The sequence below is a fragment of the Neopelma chrysocephalum genome, unplaced genomic scaffold (assembly GCF_003984885.1).
Source record: "Neopelma chrysocephalum unplaced genomic scaffold, ASM398488v2 Primary Assembly neopelma1_107, whole genome shotgun sequence".
Lineage (NCBI taxonomy): Eukaryota > Metazoa > Chordata > Aves > Passeriformes > Pipridae > Neopelma > Neopelma chrysocephalum.
Genome location: NW_020897772.1, coordinates 604,939 through 628,988, shown reverse-complemented (window position 1 = coordinate 628,988; position 24,050 = coordinate 604,939).

The window sequence follows — 24,050 nt, the reverse complement described above, 5'->3', positions numbered from 1 at the left end:
AAACTATGAACAAAATCAAGGCTATCCCAGCCGAAACCAGCACACCACAGATTCATTAAATGACATAAATACGGATACAGGAAAAATGCCTACTTGTGAACGAGAGGAAGCAACATTGTACAGACAGGATATTCCAGTCTTCTACCGTGGGAGAATACAAATGATTATTTAGCCAATGCAAGGCCATATTCCATCTGTGAAGCCTCCCTGTATCCTTGTAGCAGTGAAGTTTGCACAGCTGGCAAACTTAAAAAAAAAGCGATTACAAGAGGCATTTTGAAAGTCTGGGAAACTCTGAACAGTAGTAAAGACTAAATATTAATTATAACAAGTATCATTCAAATGTCTTATAGGACTCCGAGGTACTAATGAACTCTGTTAAGAGCAATAATCAGGTTACAAATTAAACTATTGGATTATATATTAGGCAAGCTTGAGTTTGTTGAAGATTTCTGTGTAATGAGGTTATTTTACCTCTTGATACAACAAATCTAATTTTCCATGTTTATTATGACATCTTATTAAACCTCTGTAGAGGAGGAACATTAGGCACACATTTTAGAGAGGAACATTAGAGGCTCAAAGTCCAAGGTAATTTAAAAAGGAACATCAAGTGTTCCTTTATGACATTATTATTTTTAATCCATTTGCTAGCAAAAAATAAAACAAAATAAAAATAAAAAAGGGGAAAAAAAAGAGCTGGTAGCTTATGCTTCAGCTGCAGTAAATACATCTTGATATTCATGTTGAGCTTTAAAGACTGATAGTTTTGTTTGTTTGTTTGTTTTTTAATTCTAAAATTCCTGTCTTTAATATTAGCAAGTCACAAAGTAGTCAAGATCACAGGTTTTGCTTTTGTGTGTGTGTCTGGCAGTGCTACCCAGAGAGGCTGTTCCACTACTTTGGGGCACTTTGATGTAAACTGAAACAAAAACTATAAGTGAAAACAAGGGGTATGAACAGCGAGATGAGGTAGTTTTATAAAACATGATGATGCTTTATTTTTTTTTTTAATTTAAAATTTATGGATATGAAATGTTGGTTTTACTACTCAAGGAGGAAGGAGAAAGGAAAAGAGAGTTTTTGTGTAGACACCAGGTTGGGATAAACCATGTGCTTCTGTTGAACAAAAAAAAAATAAAGGCTGAAACACATAAAGAATCTTACACATCAAACTTGTATTGCTTGAACTAAAACAAAGCAACAATGAGAAAAAAAAACCACAGCCAACCAAAAACACCCACAAAAAAACCTCAAAGCCAAAAAACCCAACACAAACTGTATTCTCCAATCAGAAATTGTACAAACCCAATCTCAGTGTACAATCAACTGACCACATGTAGAGATAATCTTCCATCCTTAGTTTCTGCATTTCCACTGATAGGCTTAGAGTCCAGGCAATTCATGAAATATCTCAGGCCGTTTCTGTTCTGACTCCAAGAAAAAAATCACCACTATTACAGATGTGTGAAACCACTAACAGAAATTTTGGCCTCATTGTCTAGTCCTGAATTCTCATGTTTTGTGTCACAGATGACACAAACCTCTACATCTGCAAGGATGTAAAAAGTTCAACATCAAGTAAACGTTAAGAAATGTCTAACTCAGAATAAGTTACATGTTTCTACATTGTAGGCATTGATTAATCACTTGAAATGTTTGTTCTTTTTTTTAGTGTTCATCCCTTAGAAAAAAAATGTTCCGTGTGCAATTTTCCATTTTTCTGTGAGAAATCTTGCTGCTTGCATAAAGCAGTTTCCAGTGTCACACCTGGAGCAGCAACTTTCCATTTTTTTACTTTTCATTCACTAAAGGTTAATAGAAAGTAATGTATTACTCTAATTAATGTTTTATTATTTTTTTAAATTTAAAATTTATGGATATGAAATGTTGGGTTTATTGCTCAGAACATGAACACATTAAAATACAGATCGTGACATGTGCATATAACCACATAATGCTGCACGAGCCCCAATATTCTTTTATCAAGTGACCTTCAGAGCCTACTTAAAAGCAAAAGGACTAAATGAAATATGGCCAAAAGGTCAAGTTGTGAAAAATCATACATATTCTAGCATGCATACAATTGTATGTGCAACTTTATGTTTGAGCGTGTAAGGCAGAAAAATACCTGAATATGTTTTCTATTGGCATGGATTTAGCAAAAATCCCCACTGAAAGCAAAATATCTCTAGTGACACGCAGAACTCAAACCTTTATTTTCTTTGTTCCCACTGGCTTTAACAGCAGGAATTTGGCCTAGTGGAATTTTAGTGTATAAAGTCAAATGCTACTGAAAACAGGCAAGACTTAATACTAAAGCATTTATGATAATCGTTTCCATGCAACTATCTAAGATGCAGCAAAATTACTGGTGCGGTAAAAAAATACCCTCCTTTTTCCAGGAACTTATAAAATATCTTTAAACAACTGTCAGGCTGCCTCATAAAAATAGCCTGGAGATCAAAATGCTGCCAGTGACCTGCGGAGCAGCCAGGCACAGCAATCCTGGCTGCCAGTAACCTGCCAGCTCCCTTTCTCTGGAGGAGAGGCAGCCCGACGCTTGGAGGTGTGGGAAGCCTGGCCAGACCTGCCATCTTCAGGGTTGGAATGCATCAGAACATGCTTGGAGCTCATTCTATAGCTCTGGGTCATTTCCTTCTAATTTCCATCCTCTCCACCTGCCTTAAAACGCAGTTGAACAACTCTGCTGAACACCAGGAACATATGGAAGCATCACTCTACCCTCCACTTTTCCCAGCCTTTCTGATAAAGAGAAGAAATTGCTTGACATCTGTATTTTAGTTCAGACTCGTTAAAACAGAGAGAGTGATTGTGGACAGCTGCTGGAAACAAAAGCTGATACTTCCTCACTGGTATTTGTCCTGGCAAACTCTCTGCACTGAAGATAAACCACAGACAAGCACCAGCCATCGGACCCAGCACTCACAAACTTGAAGAGGTGGATTTTTTTATCCTGCAAGTCTCTTATGCGCAGTTTGGAATTCATAAAGCATTTTGCAAGGTACAAAACTGTCACCTATAAAGTAAGCACCCCATAGAAGCCTCAGAGAATCCAAGCTCTTCCTTCATTCATAACTTTTCCAGCATACCCCTCAAAATGAACTCGGGACATTTCCAGACATCTCTTCATAGAGTCCCTAATCTGCCCTGGCAATACAATGGCAAGAGGATATTGTCCTAAAATCTCCTAAGGAGCAAGGAAAAAAAATGGTTTTCAATTGGCAATGAACAAAGCTGCAGAGCTGCTGGTTGTTTGTCATCTCTAGTGTCAGATCCTTGAGGTTTTTTTCTGTACAATTTGATTTATTCATTCTATTTCTGTGTGTCATGTTTCTACAAGCCTCATTACACGGCTACGGAAAAAATACTGCAGATGAATTTTTGTTATCTGAAAAATGAGAACGCTTCCCATGCTAAATGGTTCAAGGTTTGTTAGGTAGGAAAGTCATTATGTAAAAAGAACTCTCGTGCAAGAAACTCCAGCTTTTTGACACCATGTTCTTGAACTTCTCCAGCTAATGAAGGATTCTACATAATGATATCAAGCCTGCACATTGCTTTGGTAAAACACAAATAAGCAAAGAAAGGACACATAAGGAAATTTTCCTTGAAATAGAAATGTATAAAAGCAATTGAATTGTTTGACCTTTGAGTTCTTATTTTTTTTTAACTCCTCAAAGGATTGCCTTACAATTAAATCTTTAATGCTGACTGAAGTAAGGATGATTACAATTTGTAATACAGAATACTCCTGTGTGTCTGGTCTTGAAGTGCTTTTGAAGCCCACACCCAAAGCGAAGTATATGCTATAGAACTTAAAAGTCCATATCACATTTCATAGGAGCATCTCAGATTCCTGGCAGCCAATTTTTTGTGTCTGAAGAAAGGAATAAAATTAATTTCTTCTTGTGACTAGCTCTGAGTTGTGAGCTGAGCATACAGTGCAACTCACAGAGGCACAGAGATCTGTTGCTATTCATGCTTGTCAGTGCATATGCACATACACCTGCCTTAACTCATGACTAAACCAAGCCTGTTAACTAATGGCCATGCTATGACAATTCCTACTTTGGGTCTGTGTATAAAAGAAAGAGACCAAAAATTTTCTTTCCAGGAGCAAAACTAGAAAAAGCCCTTAAAATTACAAACATGCCTCTCTGTTGACCCTCGAGCCTGTGTCATCAGCACTGAGGGAGAAGGAAGACTGAGTCCTGCTCTTAATATGCTTTTCCTTTCACGTTATACCTGCTGGTTATTTGCAGAAGTAATGGATATTTTGGTGTCTCCCCAGCTATACTGTAACCCACTCTGTATTAACAGAGACAAGTGACCCTTTTAGTCAAATGCTAGTTCATTGCTACAACATGTCTCTTCACCAACTTTAGTATCATACATTTTTAGGCAAACAGCACACACCTACTCAATCCTGATGTTAAACTCTTGGATTTATAAACACATATAAATAAATGTGCATACAAAAAAAATATATATTTGAGGAATCTGTATGTTTTTCTGTGACAGATATACATATCAGTTTCATTACAACTTAAGTTCATGCTGCAACAAGCATTGCTGGTTTTTTCTGCCTTTGCTTAGTGAGTAGAGATTTTAATAAAATATTCTTTTTTACATTCTGGGGATATGACCTTGGTTGTTTTTAGTAATGAGTTCTTGCAGGTTAAGAAAAGCCTTTTATTTCAAAACACCATATGAAATCTCCTTACCTACAAGGAAAAAGTGTTCTATATTCCTGTATGATAAAAATAACTCCACATTTGTGCTTTGTGAAGCATTAGCAAAGCTGAAGTTAGTAAAAATCCTGTATTCAGTGTTCTCCTCAACCTTTTTTGAATCAGAGAGAATGAAAGAGAGAGATACCCAGAAGGGCAAACAGAAATCTGTGCTAGAAATCTGTCACCAGGACTGCAGGCTTTGCTACAAACAGCACAGCAGACAGCAGCGTGGGCAGCCAAAAGAGCAAGCAAGGTCATTCAAGAAACAGCCACCACAGACCTAAAAGCTGCTAGAAAAAATATAGGAATTGTAGCACGTACATTTAAATAACACAGAGGTCATGGCACAGCCCGTTACAAAGCACCAGGACTGACACTCCATCAGGGCTTGGTTTAGTCATTACTGAAGGAGTTCAAGAGATTTGTGCATTTCCTTCTTTGCAGAAGTTGCCCATTCATCTACACGTGAAAAACGCTGAGTTTTGTATCACATTGCTACACAGGGTCAGGGGGGCCATGATCTCAGCCACCATCACAACAAAACAAAGAGTTATTTCTCCTGTCATCTTTATCTCGCTCATAAAAGCAACACTTCCTTTGAGAGTGGGGCACATGAGAACATAACACATGTATTTGGGCTTGGGAGAAAGTAAACAGATGGTTCCTCCAAAGAGAAATAGAAGAATATGGGACATTGTGACAAAGTTCTTCGTTAGTAGTCCTGCACATACTCTGTAGACAAGAGTAAAGGGCATGTATATGAGTGGTTTTTCTTCCTTGACATAAATCCAGCAGTGTGGAGGGAGCTGGGAACTCTCCCAGTCACAAGAGACGAATGTAAGCAATTCAACGGATGTGATTTCTGAAGAACTGTGTATTTCCCTGTTTTGCTGTGGGAATTTGATCTTAAAATCACCTGGAACTCCATCAGCAAAGACCTCTTGCTGCTTATTGGTGTAGAGAAAATGAGGAAAAGAGAGTATTATCCCCTAGCCATGATATACAGAGGTGTTTGCAGACCTTCAGTCTCAAAAGGTGTGTGACAAAGCAGCACAATTCAGGCCTTTCCAGCAGAGCAGAGAAAAAGCTGTAGGGCTTTTTAAGTGACATGTGGCCAGGTGAGTCCTAAATTGGGACTTAGCCTTGACCTTATGCAGCTACAGAAAGGCAAAGCCTATTTATGGTTTATTGAGACACCAGGTCCTTCTCTGCCTACATAGATAGAGTAACTGAACAGGATGGTGGTTGTGGGCCCACATTAACTAAACCAGAAGATACAAGGCCCTTGTCAGCTCTAAGTTGGTGATAAGAGCTGTCTGATTTTGAGATTACCACTACTTTTTTCCCTTATCAGGTTGTAACACCAAAATCCTTCAAAATTTTATCTTTTCTCTAATGTTCAAATAACTCTGGAGCTGTTACTAATGGAAAGAGAAGATTAGAAAAAGAGAAAAAAGCTGCAGCCAGTGGCTTTTAATACTGAGGCTTGTGACCGTCACACTTTCAGTCTTTTCATGAGTACTAATTAACAAGTACTGACTGTCTGGATTTCTTGTTAATGAAACAGGTGTGCAAGAGTTTAGTAAGATATTACCTGAAACATTTGCTTGCTTTTCTCTCTCAGTTGCTGACAGAGGTGCTGAGCTGACAGCTGCTGATAAATAAGTCTCTGTAAATTTGAATTAATCAAATTTTCACACAGATAACTGAAGGCTTCCGTACTGCAAGGCTGTTCAAAAGAAGAATTTCCAAACCAGAAAACTAGGTTATTTTAATTTGTGTAATTCCAATGAATAACTGTAATTATTCAACATTTTTTAATTTTGACACTGTATTCCATTAATAATGTAATATTTTCTCTATTTATTAAGCATACATATTTCCTTCAATTAATTTATTTGTTCTAATATACTGATATTATATTACCTGTGTATACTTCATTTAATTTACCTATTTTTACTTTTCTGTTTGCTGACATTAATGCAGTTCATGAGGTACACCTCAGAAAGTCTTTGTTAAAAAATATAACGTCGTGGTTTTAGTCTAGAGATGCAAAAAAAAAAAAAATGAGAAGGGAAAAAATTGAATTAGAAGGTAGATGGATTTTCTCTATTTTTTCCCCCTAAACTCAGAACCTGGAGAAACCCCCCATTTAAAGTACTTTTCACTCACAGTATTTAAAAAAAAAAAGGTCATCCTTAAGAGATAATTTTTGCTTTGCACTTTGTATCTACTTCAGAATGCTTTCCATCTGACAAGCATTTCAGGCGAGTTCAGCTCCTGATTTCTGATCTGGCAGTTTGAAATACCTGATTCAAACACCCCCACACCTCTGTCTGCAAAGGGGTAATGATCACTGCAACTACAGATCAGGGACTGAAATTTTGTGCAGCTCAGATACATTTTCAGATGCTGGCATGTACCAAATAGCACTGGCATAACGAGTGGTTTAACAATCTGGAGATGCAGTTTTTTTCAAGAAAGATCTAAAAGGTGATGCTATTTTTACAAGTCATAGCAGTTGAGCTGCTGTGGGGGATACCTTCTGGAATGGTGCTATCAAACCGGGATACAACTGGAAGACTAGTTTGTCTTATCTTTTATCTGAAATATCTTACTGTATAACTGATTATTTTAGAAGTATGTTGAAAACTTTTTCTGCCTCTGAAAAAGTGATCTCCCTTACTTCCTTAGCCTTCCCATTCTTTTATGCTAATGACTGAAGAATCAAATATTCTACAAAGGCAATTGAGTTGGGCCTTCAACATTTAATATTTTCTTGAGATGCATAACAAAATTCTAAAACATAATGTATTGCACCCATTCCATTACATCCAGGATGAATTTTGAAGCCTAACTTTTACACTAGACCAGAAGTGGATGTATGCCAACTGCAGAAATAGCACATTAGTTTCATATGAAAGCTTTGTTCAGACACTACTTCTCTGTATTTGCAGATGTGTTCACTGATAGGATCTAGAAGGGGCTAATACAGTCATACATTTCATTGCCTACTAGAAATATGATTAATCCTAACAACAAAGTTGTAATGGGCACCTTGGAATTTTCCCGGGTGACAAAGACAGCCATGGTCTCACCTGACTGTGTATGACAGGTAGGCCTGGGTCAACAGGGTGATGGTTGATGGGTAGAAGTGGAGCTTCTTTTCCCAATGGAAAGGGTTGTACAGCTACACAAAATCAGGATCTACTGCTTCGAGGAGCTCAAAAATATAACCTGAAACAAACAAAAGTGTTGCATAAAATGATCTGAAAGTTTCTCCATTCATTTGGTGTGCAGAAAGTATCAGAGTGATGCCCATTCAAGGTTGAATGTCTTCACCTGTCTTCATACATTAATTTTTAAATAATGGATTTGACCACAATGTCTACTACCCTCAGGAGCAAGGAGGTTCAGAAACACAGGACAGTCAAAAACAGTGATAAGAAATTACTGTCTGAGGGTCTCTGCTTGGCCTTGGAGGAAAGGGACGTTACTCCAGAACGTGTCAGAAAATGAGCAAAGAAAATAAAACTCCACATTATGATGTTAACTGGTGTTAAACCCAGGGACACTCATGAGGGAGAGCTGAGCTCTTCTCCTGACAGAAGCTCTTGTGCAGGTTTTGGTTCACTGTATAAGGAAGGGTAAAGATAACAGCAATTTCCTTGATTCAGCACAATAACATGCCCATTTCCTCATTGCCTGTAGGAACAGATTCTCTTTTTCCCGTAACAGAACCATTATCTGCCTTCAGCAGAGATAAAAACATGTAGCAAGCGAGTGTACACAAAGTAGCAGCACCACCAGTCACGGACTGAAGTGGAAGAAAACAAAAATGATGCTTTCAGTATGAAGAGCAGGCTTCAAAAGATAGGGGTTTGCTTTTCAAAACAGCTAACATCTCTGTGTAAGAAAACCTGATCTGGAGAATTTCAATCTCTTAAAGATCCAAGCACCATAATTTATTAAAGCAAAATTGTTTTTTTTTTCCTTCTTAAGATGGCATAAATCAAAATTTAAATTTATCTATTCAATTATTTCCATTGTCAGCTTGTCAGGTTAGCTTAGAGATCAAGCTTAGTTTTCAAATGAACTATTTTTGTTGCTTTATAGCAGAGGTGAAAGAATAAGAAGCAAAGAATATTTCTATGTAGCTTATAAATTGAGAAAAAAGAAATATTTGCAGCTTAGTTTTGACTATTTTATTTTTTTACTTCTGTAACTATAGCTGGGATAAGAAACATGGTGAGGAAGTGCCAAAATATTGCAAAAATTCTTAGCTGAAACAGTTAGGAATCTGATTTTGTCATTGTTCCCATTGATCTGTGCAATTATTTCACAGAATGATAACAGGAATAAAACTTAGGTAATACCTAAATTTTGGATGTTCACCTGAAAGGCACCAGTTAACCTTCTGTAGCAGAGCACATTGATGTCCTGATTCAAGACTAGAACACTAACTGGGAAAGCATTTTGGCCATATTTTTCACATACGTACCTTGCACATTATTTGTTCAAAACCTGTGACTGAGGAGCAAGTGAAATGTACTGACAAGCAATAGGAAAGGAAGTCTCACCTGAGCCCTCCCTCTTCCAGGAACAGCCAGCCCTCTTCCCAGCAAAATTCTCAGATCCTCAGACAGATTTTAAGTGGGAATATGAGGTTAAATGTTATCTAGAGATGCAGTCTCAGATTTTAGGAGTGAAAGGTTCAAGTTGTTTATAAGACACTGTATGTAAAAATAGCAACCCTGAATTACAGCATGTACATTAGAGACATTTTTTCCTAATAAATTTTTTAAATGTCTAGTTTCAGGTGGGAACACCGTCAAATTTGATTGAGTCCATGTATTATTTTTTGTATTGTCTTACCTGATCACCACAAATAGAATAAACCAAATTTCTCCTCAACTTTTAGTCAAGCTGCATTCAGTTCCATATAAGTAAAGCCTATCACATGAATATTTTTGAGTGTATACACACTGTTAATCTTGAATCAAACCAGAAGGTTGTCAAACTACTTCATTCTGTATTTTATTCCTTCTCTGCCATACTCAGGAACAAGAATTGCTCTTCCAACAAGTGGTGGAAGCCATGCTGTGTGTGGGTAAGATGATTTGTGGACCTGGATCTGCAGGCATTTTTCAATATTTTGAAATTGGAGATATGTTTTAAATACTATCTGTTTGCTTTCCAGGCTGTATATATTTTAAAGGTCACATAAAAGAAGATTAGGCAAAATGAAAGGCAACTTTTCAGAAGAAGATATCAAACTGTCCTCAGAATTCTTTTAAAAAGAGAGTGTCATTTTCTTCTTCAGTATAATATACCATAAATAACCCAATAATATAAAGTAGCCCTGCAAGTCACACAATTTCACCCCTAAGGCTAAGTATCATTCTTGCTGCTTTAAAGAGTTAAACAAGAAAGACACTCAGGTAAAAATGAAATATAATAATAAAGTAGAATGTGTATGAACAACAATAGTTGTTTCAAAACCCCTTTTAGCAGCTGAAGGGATTTCTGCACAGATTTCTGCACATCTCTGGTACTTCTGGGAACGACTGTAGATTTTGTGTCAGCCCTGTCTGCAGTACTATCAAGAACATCAGTGACAATTACAAACCAGTTCGTGTGCTTACATCACATCTGTGGCAGCAGATCTGGGGACAGATGTGGAAGCCAAGCTCTGTCCCTGGATTTTGAGACAGAATTGCTGTGTGAGTTTTAGTGCATTAGCACTTTACCCATTTTACATGGAAACCACACCAAATGGGGCCCTGAGGGGTCAAAAAGTTCAGCCACAGGTCTCAAAGGAATCTGAATATGGGAATAATTTCCTGGTTTAGGTTTGCCTTTTGAGGATGCTTCACCACAAGCATATATTTATAGTTCCCCAGTTTTACAAACTTGCTTATTCTAGTGGAACATCACAGAAAACAACAGTTTAATTTAACATCTCTGTTTATCATAGACTTAGCTGTGTTACAAGACCTTTCCAATTTCAAACTGAGTGAAACAAATAAAACATAGGTGCCAGGTTCATTAGCATTTAATGAATAACAAATTAACTTGCCTCTGCTAGTAATCTGAACTTGTCTTACTCCTGAGTTTTTCAATTATGTTATCTTCTTTCATGCAAATTAAAGGACTATACAAGCACAATTAGATGTGGCAGCTACAAACAACTAGGAAAAAGCTCAACAAAATAAATTACAAAACTCTTCTTTATTCCAGCAGAGCATGTATCAATTCGGATAACTGGCAGCTCTCTTCAGCTTTTATCTGTTCCAACCCAGACAGGAAATAACTATTAAGTTTGTGTTCTGTGTGAAAATAAGCTATGACTTGTTCCTCCCCTCTTTCATTCTCTCTCCTTTCCCACTGCTTACAAACTGAGTTTCTTAATATTAAACTGATACACGGCCTAGTTCCTCTCTTTGACTCAGATCTGCTCACTAGGGTCCATAAATACAGATTCCTTTGCTGATCTTAAAGAATTCTCTCTGTATGACATTATTTGTCCAAACACATTCAACATTTTCCTTGAATTCCAGTTATGTTTGCCTTTAGCATCTCAAGCTCCCGCTCTTTTCCCTCAGCACCCTGCTATAGGGGAGCAGAAAGTCTCACCATAGGGAAGCTTTAGACTTAGGGTTTTTTTCCATTACAAAAGTAATTTGATTGTATTTTTCTCTAAAATCTTGTTCTATCTGTTGGGAGGAATGGAAATACAACAGACTTGCTGTTGCATAATTTTGGCTGTCGTTTTTTAATGACGTTTTAATTATAAATGTCTAAAAAGAAAACAAATTTCTAAAACATAGTGTTCCAAAATGTCTCTGTTCTTAAGAAGCCAGTTACTGCTCTTTACATTTAACTTCCTCTAATACAAGAAAAAACCCAAAATGCTTTGAATTAGGAAAAAGCATTGCTTCAAAATATCAGTTTTAAAACACTTTAGTAATAAAATGCTCATTTAGGTTTAACAGTAAACTTTTTCAAAAAAATCAAAGTAATTTAGTCAAAATTCACTGCTGTTGCCCCCTTGCTAGGGGAGGTAATGCATTTGCGTCTCCTATGTTAAATTATATTTAACAACATCTGGATGATGTTGTTTGGCACCTTTGAAAATTAGAGTATCCAACAGCCTGAACCACTAAACACACGAAGGGGACATATACTGAACTGATGCTTCTTTTTCTCTTTGCATCTTTTTCTTAGACTGTTCTGCTTATAGAGCTCATGGAAAAATTTATAGGGCAAGGTTTAATTCACAATGTTTAGCAGCTGGCACCTACACAGACAGTGTTTGTGTACAGCCATAGGAGAAGAGTGCAAAGCAGAAGCTTCAAAAAAATACATCATGGGCCTGCTCACCACCCACAGTTTTACTCGGCAAAGCTCAGCTGCTGCTCCCCATGACTTGTTAATGAAGACACGGCTGATAAAACATTCCACCTAAGCAGAAAATGGGAGCTCTTAAACAAGTTAATGAGAACAATGTGAAAGACTAAGTAGCAGACTATACTGGGGGTGGAACAATTAGAAAACCAAACAACATCCATGAAGTTTCAGGAAAGCAAGAGGATCAAAAATTGATTTTTGGCAGTTGCATGCAGTGGTAACGCAGTATACTTCCACTTAGGTCAAAGATTAGAATAATCTACTTAACTGGAGCAAACCTGAGAAACATTCCTCCATGAGCCACCTATTTTTGTCTAGTAAAATTTGTCTTACAAAGGCTACAAAAATTATGCCCCGATACCCTGAAAATCACTTGGGTTCTTATTCTATTCTGTCAGGGAGACTGGTGATTATTTGTATGCTCTTCTGATAGTGACCTCTGCGAAGAAGCTGACTGCATGACCGGCAAATCTTGGTAATTTTAGGGGAGTAAATTAGACTTCCAGAGCCAAGTAACTTTAGAAGCAAAAGTCAAGGTATTTGGTATCTGGAGTTTAGCTGACCAACGGCAAGGCAGTGCTGACCTTCTCCTGAGGCATTAATACAGGCCACAGAATAAACTAATGCGTGAGACAATGCTACTGGCTCCTTCTTGCTCCCTAGAAATCAAGCAAAATAAATGAACTTGTTTCGTAACCCCTGGAGCCTGTTCCAGGTAAGTGAGTGACAGACAATGCCAGTGTGAGGAAAGCAGGTTGAGTTGATGTGGAATTAATCTTTAAATGAAGTGGATATAGAAGCCCTTTCCTTCCCAAGCACCATTTGTCAGCAGTAGTCACTGGTATAACCAGGGGTAACCAGGCCATAAAGAAGCTTCGAGTTCTTTGGGGAAGCATTTTGTCAGACAATCTCACAGCAGTTCACTCCACTTCTACCTCGTACTTAAATGCGCATTTAGGACACTGCTACATTCATTATAATTTCTAAGCCAGTATGGAAAGTGATTTCACAGCAGGAAGAAAACTGTGGAATCTGCAATCCAGTGCAGTAACACATTGAGCTGTTGGGGCTTCCCCCCCCCAATAATATCTCATTTCCTTTTATGCTCTAAGGTTGAACAAGAACAGATGTGAGATGTTGTGATCACTGCTTTTTCTGCAAGGAGAATCGCAGGCAACAGCTTCCCATGATTATTTCTCTGATTTTCTCAAGGTTGCAAACTATCTAAGCAAAAAAAAAAATGCATTTTGATGTCTACAGCATTCTTCACAGTTTTTTGTTTTACACCGATTAGCCAAAGCAGCAAGTTTTTATCTTGATTTTTTTAAAGTGTAAATTGGAGCACTGGTAGCATAGGAAACTCCATGGGCAGACAAGTAAGCTTTGGGGCTTTTTAGTATTAATAAAGAAGCCTGCAAAAGTTTTGAGCCACACAGGATGTAAAAGATTAAAAGTACATTTCAAATGAGGACAGTAACAAAACCACTTCTAGACTAAATGAATAAATTGAAACAAAGCATGATGTGTGTGTGTGTCAGAGAGTGTCTTTTAAGCTGTCACTGCAGGAAACATCTGAAAAGGGAACACAGAAGGATAATACAGACTCAAATAGCACTTTCCTGGCATCAGTCACATCAGTTGTGCTGCTTATTGTACCTTAGAGAGTAAGAACCAGCCATAAGGACATACACCCATGTGTGCTTTTTAAGAGTTACACACATCTCCAAGCCCACCTTCCAAGACTGGATGAAACTTCTAGTTCAGTGTATTAACATCTCTGTCCCTGCCAACTTCTACAGGCAATACCCAGCACCTTAAAACCTGCTCATATCAGTATTACCTTGAACAGTGAGCACTTGCATTGTGTCTCATTTTATCTGGAAAAGCACAAAAACTCCAATCTAGACTTGCATGCTTCGCACATTCCCAAAGTTTTGTTTCATTAAACTTCAGCTACATGGTGTAAATATGAGCTGCACACTTACTGACAGCCCACTGGGGGTAAATCTCAGAGTCCAGAGGGCAGAAACAAAGATCTCACTCATCATAACTCAGTGCAGAAAGCATCAAATCTGGGTATGCAATGCTAGTTCTCAGTGCCTCGTTTCAGAGCTGAATTGAGTCAATCACAGTCAATAAAATACAAAGGACAAGGGTAGAACACCCTTGACTTTTTGCCCTCTTCCTACCAACGTTTGACTTGGTAGGAAGCTCTGCTCATTCTGACGCCTGTTATCCTGTTATCTGCGCACAGGAATCACATCTACGTGATTGTCAGTTTTACTTTTAAATGTGTTTGTCATTCTCAGTAATCAGAACAAAATTACGAATTGTGAAATGTTTCTGACAGCGTGTTTCTGTTTTCAATTTGGTTGATAATGTTGATTTTCGTTTAATTTAGTGCAGCTGAAGTTACATTTCAGATTCCCCCTCAGTGACTAAAGTCACGCTGCTTCTGCTCTGATTGCCCATCCATATTCTCCACCACAGCGCTGCACTTTTAGCACGTTCTTTTCCTTGTGTCACATTGATTTACAGCTTACTTTGGGAAATGCTCACACTTCAACATTTTGATTAAATTATGGGCTCGATTCAGATATATTCCTCACCCAGAAATTCTATTGGCTTCAGTAGGAATTTGCATGTGTAAGGAATGCAGAAGTAGACCACATTCATAATCAACACAAAGAAAAATATCCCAGCCCTTCTACTGGGCATTTGCCTTATTTTTATCCAATTCTAACAGAATAAATTGATGGGAATTTTTTTAACCAGTTCACTTAAGTTCTGTTAAGTGAAATCTTGCACATCTGAATAGTTTCATTAAGTGTTTGGGGGAATATCACACAAATATATTTATTTTCTCTGGAAGTGTAAAGGATTATCTTTTCTGTTCTACTGTTTTGCACAACTGTTTATAATAACAATATATTTCATTGTACTGTCCTATTTATGACATTTTTTTGTTCTGTGTTCTTTTGAGAAAAATACCTTCACATAATTTTTACTTTTGCATACATTGAATTTGATTTGTGTGTACATTCCAGGGGGACCTTTGCCCTTCGTGACTCAGACTCGATGGAGTTTTGTTTTCCTTCAGGATAGACAACATGCAGTCATTCAGCCAACAATCAGTAACAGAATTAAAGGCAAGAATAATTAAAAACTCATCTGAAAATAAATGGAATAATTGACATCTCTTAGGAATCATAGGAACACTTTGGATTTGCTTTCCCTGAAATTTTTCTGATTAGAAATCTCTCCTTGTCACCTGCTCTCTCTAGAGATTTTAGATTTGTGTGGCAGATATGGATATTTCTGCATGCAAGTGGGAAAAGTGGGAGTATAGTGGTCTCTACATCTGTATTATTCACCCAGCATGCCCAATGATAAGTTATCTGATTTCAGTACAACACTTCACAGAGCTTTTGGCTGTTTAAAGTCACGTGCATTTTCCTATTTTCATGCATACCAAAAGCACTGTATCCAAAAGAGAGTACTGACAGTTTATGTCTCCATTCTTTTGCTATTTTATATTCTAATAACTTATTGCTCACGTAAAGCATGAGGACGCAATTCTGAGGATGGAAAGGGGTAAATGAAGGCAAGTTTCTACAGAAGAGCTTTTATCGTGCTATATGCCAAATTCCAGGAATTAAATGGAATTGCCACTCCACTTTCTGATGTGGGCAGGCAGTGACTGCCATGCACTGCCCCAGCCCTGTCAGCTGCTCGATGGGTGCTGCTGGCCCTTTCTGGCTGTTCAGACAGAACAGCCTAAATTTTTTCCTAAATACTGTTTTCCTAAATACTAGGGAGGATTTAAAAACTCAGTTGGCCACAAGCACCATCGTTTTGATGAGCAGAACTCAGCTTTGAGGCAGAAATTCCACAAACGCACCACTAATCTATTTTTCTTTTTGTTTTATCTTCCTGTAAAGAATTTCATAGCACCAGATGCTGTTTTCTTTTTTCTACAAAATTCCATTGAAAATTCTTTTGATATATCTGAGCTTTCTGCAAAAGCCTCAGAAATAGACGAGAAGATTTTAATCGCAAAACCTTAAGAATTATTCCAAGAAAACCTTTCAAAGCAGAGTGATATCTTTTCTTGATTTTTTTGAAAAACTGGAAAGCCTAATACATTCCTCTCCTTTCTTTCATCCATTTTACTAGCTGGACTAGTTCAACTCAAGGACTTAAGAAAGTGTGAAGTTCAGCTGGGAAAAGATCAGACACAACTTCTCAGTGTGTCTTAGAAGTCTGAGGTTTGGTGAACAAAGTTAACACCAGGTACCACAGCCCAACTCTCCAAGTTGCTCAGTGCTCATTCTGAAGATCTCCGCTCTACTTCTTCCAATTGTTTCAAAATTTATTTCCTTATTCATTCCGTTCTGATGAAAGGCTCTACAGAGCATTTAGAAGCAAAATGCCTCTAAAACGCTCACAGGGTTTCATATACAAACAGGTAGAAAATGAGCTAAATTGTGAATGGCATATGCACTCTGCAGGGACTGAAATTTTAAAGTGATAGCTGAGACGGTTCAGGAAAAACAGGAAAGTAGCCATGAATAATGGAATTAGATGAGATGCAGTCAAACCTCTCATTCAATCTCTATCTTTAAATCACTAAAATTATTTCTAGCAATAATAGTATAGGAAGTCATACGCTGTTTCAGCAATCCATTCATATTTAATTAAACTTATAAAGTATGAGCCCCAAGTTATCATTTTTGCCTTTTTGATTCAGGCTAAGGTTCATTTATTTTAACACCTTTGAGAGTTTTGCCAGTTCATAATTGAAGAGGTCATTTTGTTATGAATTGCTTCTTGGTTTTTCATGCTATGTATGTATGTGTTTATTTAGTTTATAATGAAGGGAATTTTCCAATTTCTGAAGGGCTACGAGTAGGCAGAGTCAGTGCCAGCTCTGGGTTGTTGCAAACAGTGAGGGTCTCAACTCATAATTTAAAACACAAGGAGACACTGTGCAGATCACTGGATTCAGGAACCTGTGTGCTCATCTTTGTTTGCTAAAATGTGGTTCTGCATCTGCTGTGTCATAACCCATCAGCATCTGCAGGGAAGTTCTTGCTAGCAAGGCACCATCCCTGCAGGATTTGCAGTCAGCAAGCAAAGCCCAGTCATGCTCTATGCTCATGAATCCCTTTTGTTTTTTCCCTGGGGCTTTCTAAAACAATGTATTTCTAAACCAATACCTTTAATAGCAACATGCAGCAAAAGTAATGTTTTCCTTGGTGATTTTTTAGAAACAAAAAATGTCATGCTACCAAAAAAAAAAAAAGGCACAGAGATTTTTTTTCAAGGACAGGACAGGGTAAGGAGAGAAGGAAAGAAACAGCCACTATTTTAATTGACTTCATAATGTCTTCTGATAGCAGGAAATATGTTGTGAGAAATCCTATAAATACATTCAACACCTAGAAGATAATATGGGCCACCTCGTTTCCTACTTACAGAAAGAGGGGCCACATCAATAACTTGAGCAGCAAAATCAGCAGAACTTCCCACTGTTCTGCCTGTTACCATAAAATAGGATTTATGTGGTAAAGTAATGGGTCTAGTAAATACGTTTCCTCAGCAATATCAATAAAACCACAGCCACAGTTGTGTTCCAGAAAGGCCTCTGACTGTGCTTAGTGGCCATTTCTCATTTCCGTCTTTGGACATTCAGCCTTCCCCACCTGACTGCAACACACCACTACAGGATATTGAAAAATTCATTGCAACACTTCTCATTTGCTAATAGATGTGAATAAACTGATACAACACAGAAACTCTTAATGTTTGGAAAACTTGGGGATAAATGATCTTTCGCTCGGTCCTACTCTGTGTTACTCAGGAGTTCTGATCCTGATAATCTTTTTCTCCTAAGGCTTTCACTTAAATCTGATATCTTGGCTTCTTTGCATTTAAATAATTTAAAAAAAAAACCTTTTGGGACCATCAAACATACCTTTTCCTTTCACCAAAACATTCAGGAACATAAAATTTACTAGCAAACTGCACATGTGGAATAGTCACTGGTGCCAACATACTCTCCACTTTCCCTTTAATGACATATTCATGAACCTACTCATTGAAAAAATAATGATTTTTTTTTTTTTGCCTACTTTCTTTTGAGCGCAATGGCTTTTGGCTGTCTTTCCATCTCCAGTAGGCACACTGAGATCTGCCAAACCTGAACCTTTGGTTTGGATAAAACATTTATTCCTCCACCAGTGGCATTTGAACCACACCCACCACCAATCGTGTTATAGGGTGCAAACATGAGGAACAGCAAAAGGCTTTAATTGCTTCACCCCAATTACAAGGCACTTCTCACTCTGGCTTTGCAACCCATGATGTTTGACTTCTTTTGGAGGTGAAACTTTGGGATTTATCTAATATGCTGTTGGAACAGTCACAGACTGTTTGAGTTCCTCGGAATATGTTAGTCGACGCTGCTGTCATAAAGGATCCAAATTAAATTCCCCACAGGGATTTTTTAACTACCACACTAAAATGTACAAAGGAATTTTTTTTCTAGCAACATTGACTACAGTAATGACTGTTAAATTTCGTTTTGATAATGACAGATGTTACAAGGACAAAATAGGAATGCTTAATGAGATTTTGGGTGCCATTATCCCAATTTCACACACATAATATATTTTGAAATTTGATAGTAATAAAACTGTTTCCTCCAACATAAGATACTGCTTTTCTTATTTAGATAAATTTTCTATCTTGCATCAGAATCTGTCCATAAGTTTCTCCAATTCAGAGCCTTTTACTTGAAGCATTATGAAATTCTTTACCTTCTTGTGGTAATATATAATCCTAATACATGGAGCAGTAGATGAATGTAAGATTAGAAGAAGGGAATTTATACAAATCCCTGGCTAAATACAATTTGTTCTCACTCTGTTGCTATTTTATGCATGGTTATAGAAATGTGTTTGAATAAAATGACAAAGCATTCTATTTTGATACAACGAGGGATAAAAACAGTTCATTTTTTGACTTAGAAGTGCAATTTCCTTTTTCAAAAGAGTGGAACACCTACATAGTGTAGGAGGAGAGATCACAAAGTTCCAAAAAGATGAATCCTGAACACACTGAATAAAACAAGCAAATAAATAATTAATTAAATTTGAATTCTGATTATATTTAGAAATATAACAATGGAGATATAGGTACCAAGGGATTTTAATTTATTTTTTTATGGTTGAATCCTTTTAAAGCTTACCTTTTGCCCTTCCTTGTCCATTTCCAACTCTTTTACTGGAACTAAAACACTCTAGTTTACCAGGATTTTAAGAAATTCCATTCACGTAATAGATTTGGGAAGTTACTGAAATCAGCAGCCTGCACGAATGCTCCCAAAAGTGTTAGCAAATCCTTAAAGCAGATGCTGAAGGTTCCATGTGTTTTAAATTACAGCATATTGTTTGATTCCCACAGAGTTTAATTTGCCAAATCCCACCCAGGTTGTTACGTTTGTGTCATCACAACACAGCCCACTCCTCACTCCTGTCTGCCAACAAAGAAGGGATGTCCAAGTCACCTCAGGAGCATGGATGTCACTGCTCAGGTAGATTGAGTTACACTTAAAAATAGAAGTGAAAATGTTTACCCTTACATGCATAGAGCTGATAGAGAAGAACAGGAAATTAAGAACTCTGAAGACCTTTATATATGTTTTGAACATCGAATTCACACCACCTCTTTTTGAATCTATGAATTTCTGGCTGAATAGTTCTGTCTACTCTGCTTCCCTCCTGAAATGCAAGCAGCACAATGTTTTTAAAAACAGTATTCTCAAAAACAGTTGCTGGGTTCTATCCACATCCTCAAGTGCTGTTTTCCCTACACAGTAGCTCCGGAATCCGATACAGGGAGTATGACGAGAGATCACAAACTAATGGCAGCCATTTGAGTATCCTCTGAATTATTAATAAATGAGATCTATGGAAGCCATTTAGAATGTCTCATTAAGCTGATTAACTCCCTATTTCATGAGCAAACACTGGGTGTTCTAACAGAATGGAAGGTAGGAACTAGTAGATAAATAACCATTATTAGAATAGCAAAGATTTTTTTGGTGCAATTGCCAAGCTAGACAGAAAGTGTTACTTGAAAGTCTCAGGAAGGACTTTCAAAAATTGGTGTGACAGAAAATTTGCATGAACTAGTTAAAAAAAACCCAAAAGATAATCTGATTACATAAGAAGTGTTTCTGACAATGTAGTAAATGAAGAACACTATCTAATTTGTTCAGGCCCTAAAATACAGCAGCTGCAAATTAAAGCTACAGGTATATCACTAGTTCTGCTGAGGATTTAACAACAATGCTTAGGCAGAGTGGATTAAAGTGTAGCCCCGAGGGAATAAACCTGCTGCATCCAAACTGGGAGAACTACTGACAAGGGGGGATGCTTCACTTGGCATTTTGTGATTTGTGTTTGCCTGTGTCGTTTCAGCATTATCTTACCATATTGTTTATTACATTTTAACTGATTTAAGAAATAAACCTCATACACAAAAAATCAGACTATATCTTTGCACACTTTATGAGATTTTTCTAAACTACTTTCATCTCATTTATCAATTCAAATGTGAACTGGCTGAAGAGGAATTAGCCATTTTATGGTGTACCGGAATTAAATTAATGATGATTATTTGGTGATGTAAAATTAATGCATTTTAATCAGCTAATATTAGTGCATCTGTTTACATGCAATTCCTTTCCTCAAGTATTAAATGCAGAGTAAAGAAACAGCAGAGTAGAATTTTGCAAACAGTAACAATCTGTATTACAGAATGTATGTTCCTCTAATCTTGGAAAATTTCATTACTACAGCAATTTATTTTTTCTGAGTTCGAGAAATTATTTTAGAGGAATCCAGAAAGAGAACATCAGTGTAAGAAATCAGTGATGTTCTGTGGCCCTGTTTGCTTAGCAGCTTTTCCCAGGATAATTGGAATTTACATTACATTTCCTGACATCATCCATGAGAGCCCCTTAAAATACTTCCAAAACCTGCATTACCACACTGGGGTTGCTGTAAAATGGGTTACAGATAGCCCAAACCAGTGCTACTCTCATTACTTGAAACCAACACAAAACAAGTCTCGTATCAACGATGCTGATAAATATAGATCATGATCTTACACAGTGAGAAGAACTAGTCCTAAGACTTTAGAACACTCATGGAGATTTTTAATAATTAACTATCCAATTATTATAAAATTAGACAATAATTGCTATACAATTGCCCTTAAATTACATATATATGCACACACCAAAGTTATTATACCCTTCTAATACATCAGTATAAATATTTACTATTCATTGGCTTTTTAAGCCCTGCAAGTTAACATGAAGTAGTCTAAATTTTAAAGATATGTAATTTTTTACTAATTTCTGTTTGATCATACAGAGACCACCAAATGAGAGTAAGATCCCACTTGGTCATAAGGTAGCCTGTCCAGGCCGTTGGGGGAAGTGGAGGAATCACCATTCCTGGAAGTGTTCAAACAACACGTGCATGTGGCACTTGGGAACGGGGTTTAGTGGTGAACACAGTGGTTCTGTGTTAGTCTGCACTCCACGACCTTAGAGGTCTTTTCCAACCTTAATGATTCTGTGAATCTATGATCTTACCTCAGCTGTCTTAGCTGCTAACTGCTAAAACAGATTTTCAAAGACAGGGTTTGGTTTTTTGCTCCTTAAAATAAATCCCCAGATTCATACTCTTTGGATAAATAGAAAGCTGCACTTATTTTCAGTAGGGATTAGTGCAAGGAAAGTTTGTCTCTTGCTGAAGACAGGTCCCCTCCAGCTGTATTTATGAATGAATCTCCAAATTATTGCTTTTATTGTCCCTGATGAGCACTACTTTGCATTCCAGTTTCTGTTATTTATAGCACAATGCCTGAGGGAGTAAGTACAAACAACATATGGAAGATCTACCAACTCATGCATAGTACTTCAGCTTGACTTGTGCTTCCATGGGGATTTAGGTACTAATACTGAATTACTTTGTTATTGGTCTGGAACTCTCTGAAGGCAATCCTCATTTTTCTAACCATGTGATTTTTATTCAATAAGGAGGAAGCAAAAGAAAGGAGCACAAGCTCAAATCATCTTGTTTAGTTGGTTAAGAAGCTACACAGCACCAAATGTTTTACTGATATAATTGTGATGACTTTGGTGTTATGTCACCCAGCACACAGACTGTGAATTTGACATAGTTTTGGGGCCTCCTGAGAAGCAACACTGGCAAGCCTATTAACTGTTTAAGCCAGAAATTTCTTCTCTCATTCTCAATAAAAGAGAATTAATATTCTCAGTTGAAGATATAAAGTATATTCTGTCAAAGAGAATATACTTTATTGCATGTTCCTTTAACAGCCAACAGTGTTCTCCAAGATATTTCAAATATCAAGTTTGTTTGAATTAAAACTTGGCCTTTTCTGAAAAACCATTTCAGAAACGTATTAATCTCTTACTACAGTTATTTAAAATATCTATGTGTATTCTGCATTTATAAATAAAAAGTCTCAAATCCTACATTTGATTCGTAGTACTTTTCAAATAGAAACTGGAAGCAGCTTTGAAACCTTTTTACCCCATTTTAAACAGATTAAGGATCATATTCTCTAATATTGCGATATTTCCCCCTCTCTGTCTTCCCATAAGATGTATGATATGACCAATACCTGATGCTGTCTCACAACTGAAGGCTAATCTTTCCTCTAGGGTATCATAAGATCTCTATGGCTTATTTATAAAATGGAAGGTGTACTCAGAAACCGTACAAATGCAATGTACTTAACCTCTTGCTCTTTCCCTCCCTTCCTCTCTCCCTCCCCTCAAAACTTGATCACAAGCAACTATTCAATATATTTTTGAACTACCCCCATTTTTCCTGAGGTCACTGAAGCCATTATTCCTTCTTAGCAATCATATTTTACAATTTGTCAACCATTTTACTCCCTTCAAGATGGGAACTTTTATTTGTTCACTGAAGAACAAACGCTGACAGATAAATACAGAGGTTAATGTGCTGCTGGTAAGTACAGCTCTGCTAACAAAGGGGTTCTTCAAGCTTAGACAATGCCCTGGTTCTGATAAAATGCATATTTCCGTGTTTGTCCTTATGCTTCACCATATGTCCTTGCTGCAATGATGCTGAGTAATACAGCTGCCACATTAGTTGATATGGTTGCTACTTTAATGGATTGAACAAAGAGAATCTGGTCTTAAATTAAATACAGGCATTTTTGCCCATATGGTATTTTGCAGGGCTATGCACTGACTGCAAATACAGTCACTGTCATAAAATAAAACTAAAAATCCTAGAGAGACTATTTATCTAAATAGCAGTCAATACTGTCTCTGACAAATGAAGTGGAACTTCAGGTATAAGGCAACTTTGCAATCAGGTTTCAGTGTTGGGGGAAAACTTATTTTGTAATGTTTTATATGGCTGTAAAACAACAAAAATGTATTTTAATAATTTCTTGAAACAATAGCTTCATTTTTATGATGAATATATCTGAATACTAAATGTATACCAAAATATATGAAGTATGAAAATACGAGCTTTGCTTGCAAAGCGCCAAAATCATTCTCTTGTCACATAAACAACTTGGTAGTTACACTGTGATTTTTATTTTTTTTCTCCTTATTTTGTTTATTAATTTGTGAAATTCACTGCCTCAAGTTGTTTTGGACACCAGAAGTGTAAATGAGAGAAATCCACTGGGGACTAGGCTATTAACATACATGAACCAGTACAAGAAACCCCAGATGAGAGGACATACCAGCTAAGCTATAATTCAGATACTCACTCCAACATTATTTTCCCTCCC